The 7,572-nt window shown below is 45.1% G+C and overlaps 1 protein-coding gene across 1 annotated transcript in view; it reads right to left on the bottom strand.

Moving 5' to 3' along the window:
- Nucleotides 1–7,572, bottom strand: part of ADAMTS17 (ADAM metallopeptidase with thrombospondin type 1 motif, 17) — a 110,230-nt gene that overhangs the window by 91,472 nt on the left and 11,186 nt on the right. The window lies entirely within an intron of this gene.

Genomic DNA, 7,572 nt, shown 5'->3' with positions numbered 1-7,572 from the left:
TCCTGCTGCACTGAATCAAACAGGAGTTTTGCCACTGACTTTAATGGAGCCTAGATTTCACTCCAAATATTTTACCCATGTTGTTTCTGTACACAGAGAAAAGTCTTCACATGCTAGGAAGAAAGTTCCAGCAGCATTTCTCCAATGCAAGCAAGCCCATCTAAAATTCATACTCCTAAAAGTCAGGAAAGGAAGAGGCAAGTACCATGAAGCTTGCTGGAAATCTTCCAGAGGAAAGTTTGCCCAAAAGTGCCAGTTTAGAAGGCTTGTGGGCATGTAGCAACTGTGTTAACTTTTCTAATGGAAACAAGGCAGGTTTCCAAGGTTTCTTGCAGCTTGTCTGCCTTGTGACCGCCACAATGTGGGTCCAACAAAGTTGGGTCCTTCAGGATTCTAGTCTCAGGGCTTCTGTGGGATAGGACTTGGCAGCTTTCCCATTCTGGCAGCTTCCTGAGCGGCCTCCTGGTTGGCACCTCAGCTGTTCCACTTGAAAAGGGTGAAAACAAACCATCTTCCTGACTTCCCCAGTGTTTTAGTCTCCCTGATTTTATCTCTTCCACAAAAGCCTAGTGTTTGGTCTGGAGCTGTTAATTAAGAAATGCCTTAGCTTTCTGATTAACTTCATGTATTCTTTGCTAGATTTGTTGAAAGTGGGATTTTTTTTTGTTGGCAAACAAACGGTTACTAATTAGTACATTCCTGTCCTTAACTTTTTTTCAAACCTGACCTCATGAATTGCTGAGGCTAACATTCATTACTCAGCTTTGATTTTGCAGGGGTGTTTGAAGCAGGCAGAACACATTCTCTACAAAGACTGAATCAGAACTCACACCTCAGAGTTATTTACAGTCTTCTGAAATTTTTTCAATTCTTACATGTATGGAAATCAACACTTTTCTGAATTATTCCTGATTTCTTAAGAGAAATTCTTTAAAGAGTCATAAGCATAAGGGAACTGACCCTGAGCTATTATACCTTTATATTGGTATAAGGTAAAAGGAACTGCATCAGTTTATATTAGCTTGGGATATGGCCTCAAGGTACATAGGCAACCTCTACTGGCCTCAGTGTGATGAGTTTCTGGTAGGATGAAACCAGCAACACCTTTGGAGCCTGTTTTAATTGGCAGTGCAGAACGTTTCCCAGCATCTACTTTACCTTACAATGACTTGCTTGAGGAAGGGATTAAATGACCTGCAGGACTAAGGCATACCCTAGCATGCTAACACATTCTTTTCTGAAGTTTAAGGGTCTTCAGCTACATCAAAGGGATCAGTTTTTCCTAAACACATAGTAAATGTAATGCCATGCTGATTCCTTTCATTAATGAATGGTCCCACTCCTTTTAACAGAAATGAATTGGACAGAGCGTTATGTGTTTGTGCTAAACAGCAGCCCAAGAGCTGCTTCAATACTTGACATTTTCTTTGTGACTATCTAATCTTACCTGCTATTCAGAAGTTCACATGGAATTAGAGGCAGATGATCAGTCTCTTGAAATATTCTGCCTTGGGAGGGAGTTCTACTCTTACATGAGCAGACCTTGGAAAAGGAGCCGGCTCTTAGAGGAGTAGGAATGACAAGGTGGCACTGCCTTGCCCTGCAAAGCCACTGCCCTCTGTGCTCTCCCAGCCATAACTGTCCATTTGACCAGCAGCAACCACCACATGCTGCAGGTTATCCTGCACACTGCAAAGGCACCAATGGGCCGGACTGGATTTCCCTTTGTGCTGTGACCACCAGTCAGTAGCTCCATTCTAAGCACAGGGGAAATTTCAGCCTTTGGATCATCACCTTCTCCTGAAGACAATGAGATCCCACAACCCAAGCAAGAACAGCTCAGGCTGTCTGCTCTTTCATTCTGTCTTTATTCAGAGTAAGCACAATGGGACTCTGGTTTCACACTCCAGCTTCTTTTCTAATGCAAACAACACAGTGGTTATCAGGCAAAGACACTGAGGCCTCACCAAAGGAGTCCTGCAGCCTCACCAAAGGAGTCCTGCAGCATGTTTATTGTTGCTCATCACACGTGAATCCAGAAACAAGCTGACTGACCAGTTTGAGTTCTGATCGTTAATATAATCACAGCAAGGCAAATTTTATCAGGAGTCACAGGGAGGCAGCAACAACAGATCTCTTTGATGCTCTTTTTTTGTAGAACGAGACTTTACATTTCCATTGCTATGAATAAAAAATAGCATGCAGTCTTCTCAAAGCCCTGGCTTCCCTGAAGCCTCTGCTCCTTTCCAGGACACTATCCTCTGTCAGAGGCTACACAGCAATCAGAACTGGGTCAGGATGCCAGAATTACACTCTGGGCCTGAGTCGGCCAATTTCTTGTGTAACCCTTCTTAGCTAAATGCAGTGAAGAGCTGTTTGTTTTCCCCCAGCAAAGCCAGAGAAATGCACTTGCTTTGCTGGTTTCAGTCATTAGTGGAGCTTCTCCTCTAGACAGTTAATGTAACTAAACTGCTCTGTTTACTCTTGGTGCGTTTTCCAGTGTTTCCTGTTATTCTTTCAAAGCCTGAGCCAAAGGGCACCAAAGCCTGTGGAAAGCCTCCTGCTGCCTTCAATGCACTGTGTGTTGCACCTCCAAGTTCTTAAGGTCATGTATACAAACCTTCATCAGAACCACTACAACCCTTGATAGGTTTCCTATTAAAAGCCCCAAATCCCAGTTAAAGGATAACGTCAGGGGCTGGGGGAAACTGATTTAGGAGATGCTTCAAATTTTTTCAACAGCTGCAACTTTGTGGCTGGGAATAGACCACTTGAGAATTCCCCAGGATTACTATCCTACACTCCCACTCTGTTGGGAAGAGATTATGAAGTATGGACAAGAGGCAAGCTTGATAGAAAATACCATCAGCAGTAAAAGAAGAGCTTTTCTTCAGAAAAAGGCAGAAAGAGGGTAGCATGTGAAAGAAAAAGTTATGAAGAAGGGAAACAAAATAAAAACTCCACACCCAGAAGTGGAAACGCTGTGAGCTTCTACAGTCCCTCTGTTTCAGACAAACACTTCAGCTGGCTATTAATAAGAGCTCTGTAGCCACCCTGTGAAAGCCAAACCATTCAATCTGCCTGCAAATAATTCAGGACGAGTCAAATGCTTGTTCACTTTTAAAGAAGTGCCACTCAGGACTAGCAAGACTACCCAAGGTGACCTGGCTGTCACCCCGGCTGCTTGTTAAACTTCTGCATGGCACACGATGGATTCTCTCCACAAAACTGGCACTGACCTCAAAGTCACCATTTCTCCACAGGACAGCGAGGCCACCCAGTTACCAAGAAAGAAGTGAGGACAGTGGTCGGGTCTCAATTCTGCACACAAACAAATCCAAGGGACAGCCTTTCTCTTCCTGAAGAACCACCTCACAAACAGCTGACTGTCTGCTGGAAATCAGGTTTCCTCTACTTGTGTTTATAAGGGATGCCTTAGCCCACCAATGTTCTCCAAAAGGCTGTTTTGGCCAGACCACGGTGACTTCCTAAGAGCTATTTGCAGTATCAGCATTTGCACACCACAGCAGGGTAGGTCACTACTGACCTCCTCACGAGAGCATAGAAGTCACTCCCTGTGACCCAGCTTGCCATGACTCACCCAGATGTAATCTAGCATTAACTGCAGACCCAGGATTAAGCACAAGATTTCCTCCTAAACCCCACTGGAGAAATATAAATGCAAAGGGAGGACAGCCTGGACAACACCCTCACACAGCATGAGCAGGAAGGGAGAAGGGGAGCTGTAATTTATCCACTCTGGCATTTCAGTGGGCAGGACAACAGTGCCCCATGGAGAGCCCACTATTTAAACGTACTGTAGGCACAAATGCCATCCATTTATCCATATGAAGAACACAACTGAAAGACAAAATTCCTCCCCCATTCCCTCTTCCTGTTGGGTCTCCATGAATGTTGAGAAGGGAGTCCTGTCTCTAGAGTCCATCCAACCCCAACCACAAAGGAAGATGCTGGTATGGGAGGAGGTTATAGAGGGTGTGTGGCTGACAGATGAGAACATTAAACATGGCCATTAAACTCAAATCAATAGAGGTCACTACATATGTCAACAGTTCTCAGCAGCTACTGACTTGGGCTGGATTTGAACCAGCAAGCTAGGAGTGGGAGATAGTATATCACATAATCAACCCCGCGAGCCGTCCAGTCCCAAATCGAGCTCAGTGTCAGGAATTTTTATTAATGTTTGAAATTGAAGCTGCATCACTGGAAAGATGCCTACTTTGAACTGGTTCAACATGTTTAACATTTCAATATAAAATGCTGATATCTTGCAAGTTATGAGGTTTCCAACCAGTTGAGAATAAAAGCATAACAGAGGCAGAAGTGAAACAGGGCTGCTCATTAGAGCTGGGACTATAATAGGAGTTGCAGTGCAAAATGAGGACTGCAAGTTTAGGAGAGTGACCTAGGAAGGTGATGCATTTGCAAAGCAACTGAAGGGACAGCCAGAGGGGTCAGAAGGGAGTCCACGTGAGGCTTGGCTAACAAATGCTTGGGAAATGCTGAAGTGAGCTGAGCTGGGGAGGAGGCAATGAGAGAGCTTGTGTAACCTTCTTACATAAACAACGGTCACTGGGGCTGGTGGCTAATGGGAAACAGGCTTTTTCACCTTGTGCTTTTAAACATGTAAACAGTCCTTAGCCATAACTCGACTATTTCAGAAGCTGTCAGGAGGTGCTTTGGGAAGCTGTGATGAAGAGAGGGAGATGACTCTACTTAAAGCATCTGAAGTAATCAAAGGTGGTACATAACATTATCTGGAAAAGGGATGTTCAGGATGGGTGCTGAGATATGTTGGCTTTTTTTAATCAGCAGAGACAACATTTTAAGGGAGCCATAACTACTGAGCTCTTGCTTTCATAACCCAGTTTATGTCATTCTGCAATAATGTAGTAACCAGATATTTTATATGGTTATCTACTCATCAAACAGCCAAGAAGCCAACAACAGCGAGTGAGAACACACGAACGCCTATGGTGAATAACAGCGTGGAAAGCTGTGGTTTATTCAGCTGTGTGACAGATCCAGCCCTTCATGATACAGATTTCATTTAAAGAGTTAGTTCTTTTGCCATGGAATCTGGAAGGCAGCAAGTAAGAGCTTGTGCCACAAGCGACAGATAGCACAAAAGACACAGGAGAAAGAGGCAGTGTGGCTTTTACTCACTCAAACATCCCATCTAAAAGCTCCTGCCCACATGGTCCTGGATACCTGTAACAGAGCTGGACAAAGCCTACTAACATCAACCACAGTCCTTTTATACAGTTTGAGTGAAGTTACACCAAGGCCATGAAGAACAGGGTGAATCACCTCATGACCTTCCCCCCAGCAACAATGTCAGGAGCTCACACTATTGATTACTTCCTCCAGCTGACACTTGCTCCTGTGATTCTCTCTCGAATCCTTGTCTCTCTTGCAGAGGGGCTGATTCACAGCAGGGCAGGCATTGCCTCATGAATTCCAAGACGTTTGGTAAGGTGAAGAAATCCAGTTGTGATGCAACTGAACATTTACCATTCCAATGGCCTGCCTCCACTGCATCTGCTTTGTAGGATATGGTCCCAGCACAGCAACTTTTTCCTGAAAAAGCTTCACAATGTTTCTGGTAAGAATCAGCAGGTTCTGAGGCTGCAGAAAAAAAGGAGTGCTCCACCAAATACCAAGACCTTGAAAGAGCTGAAATTGATCAATATATGTACAAACAAACTTGGCAGAAACTGCACACTGAAGAGGGAGCATCACCACAGGAAAACACCCTTCTTTTTGACCTCAATGCTCACTCTTTTTTAAGTCCCACATAGTCTCTAACACAGTTCTTTAAACATGGGAGCTGTCAACCAGCTGCTCCAGCAGTATACATCCAGGCTTAGAAAGGACTGTGATTAAGAGTAAACCATTCAGCACCAGCTCTCCCAGTACAGGTGGGGTCCTGCCCTCTTTAGAATCCTGCCTCTCTGCAATAAGACTTTTAAAGATGCAAGGTAAGGTGCAACTCTCAGCTACTAGTGCTGAGTGTGTAATGGATGTATCGGCCCACTCCCTGACTGCATAAGGACTCAAAAGTGGCCACAGTGGTCCAGTCTGATCATGCTGACCCAGCAGGGACTCACCTGAGATGTGGGAAAGTCCCAGGCAGTGAATCCAATCGTATGACCACTGCCTGGCATCACGGGGGAAGGACTGCCCAGGGGTAAAAATGCTCCTTCTCAGCCCTCACAGCCTCCCGACAGGATCAGGGGCTCAGCACACTCACGCTTACAGTAACAATTTCACCATCTTTCATGTTGATCAGAGCACACAACAGCTTCCATTCCAGCCTTGCTGGTTTTGCCTATGGGCCTTAACATCACTCAGCATGTAGATTCCTGGTCCCTTCACATCCCTAGAATACTACCCCATCTCCACGACAGTCATCCAGCCAGATGCTCAGCATTTCTAAACCATTTCACATGCTTTGATACATGCCAACAACACACAGAGGCAACAACAGCATCACTAGGAGTCAGGGGTTGCTTTAACAGCCTAACCCCTGCTGAGGAGGTGAACACAGGTATATCAAAAAACACTCCCTGGAAAACATGTGTCCGTGGCTCTTTTCTGGGAATCATTTTTCTCAAGCTATCAATGAAAAGACATTGTCTACTTATGATCACAGCTGAGCTGTGTCCCAGGAGCAAGAATAAAGTTATCTGAGGGACAAAGGGTAACAACCTCATAGAAATGTATGCACTAAGCTGCTTCCTTGCCTTCCAAAAGATTTAACCCACTTCTTTGACATAAAAAAAAAAAATAAAAATGTTCTCTTACTTTTTACTTGCTCCAGTCTGGCTTCAGAAAGCAGGGAACTGCTGCAAGAAGGATCACAGTGACTATGAATGAAACAGTGGTGGGCAGAAGACGACTGCTCATTTCTCTCTTTGGTGAGCAGAGGCTGCTGTGCTCCATCTGTAGCTCCTCATATGCAGAAAGCACCCTGGTGCATCACCCAAGTAACATGCTGAAGGGTAACAAGCTGTTTGCTTTCAGCACTGCCTGAAGTGAGTGAGAATGAGACCTCAGAAAATGTGACAAGCATTTCCTCTGAAGATGAAAAGGGAATATAAATTGTAGGGTGGAAAAAAAGAAAAACCCTGGGATAGCTGGGTGGGATTTCCCACCCACCAGGGAAGAGAGACAAAAGCTCAGTAAGAACAGCCGATGGGTCCATCACTCAAAGCACCAGCGACCTCAGGGGAAGCTCCTGCAGGCAACCACTTTTCAGAACTCCTGTGAAACCAGTGAAAGCCTCCAGTCAACTACACTAATGACTGAGGGTCAAACCTGAATGAAGAGACAGAATGTGAGACACCCTTAAAAGAAATGCAAGTAGAAGGGAGAGATGGTGAAGTATTTTTGCCAAATATGTGCAACACAAGTAACCACAACTGTCCCCCACTCCACCCCACCAGGAAGCCACCCACTGCTGGGCGCCGGAGGAAGCGGAGCAGCCTGGGGAATGCTCTGTAGGAGTCAGGAATGCTGGCTGCCTTCCCCACACTGGGAGATGAATTC

Source organism: Merops nubicus, unplaced genomic scaffold, assembly GCF_000691845.1.
Source record: "Merops nubicus isolate BGI_N331 unplaced genomic scaffold, ASM69184v1 scaffold1779, whole genome shotgun sequence".
Lineage (NCBI taxonomy): Eukaryota > Metazoa > Chordata > Aves > Coraciiformes > Meropidae > Merops > Merops nubicus.
The sequence above is the reverse complement of the archived record's forward strand: the minus strand, read 5'-3'. Positions and strand labels throughout refer to the sequence as shown.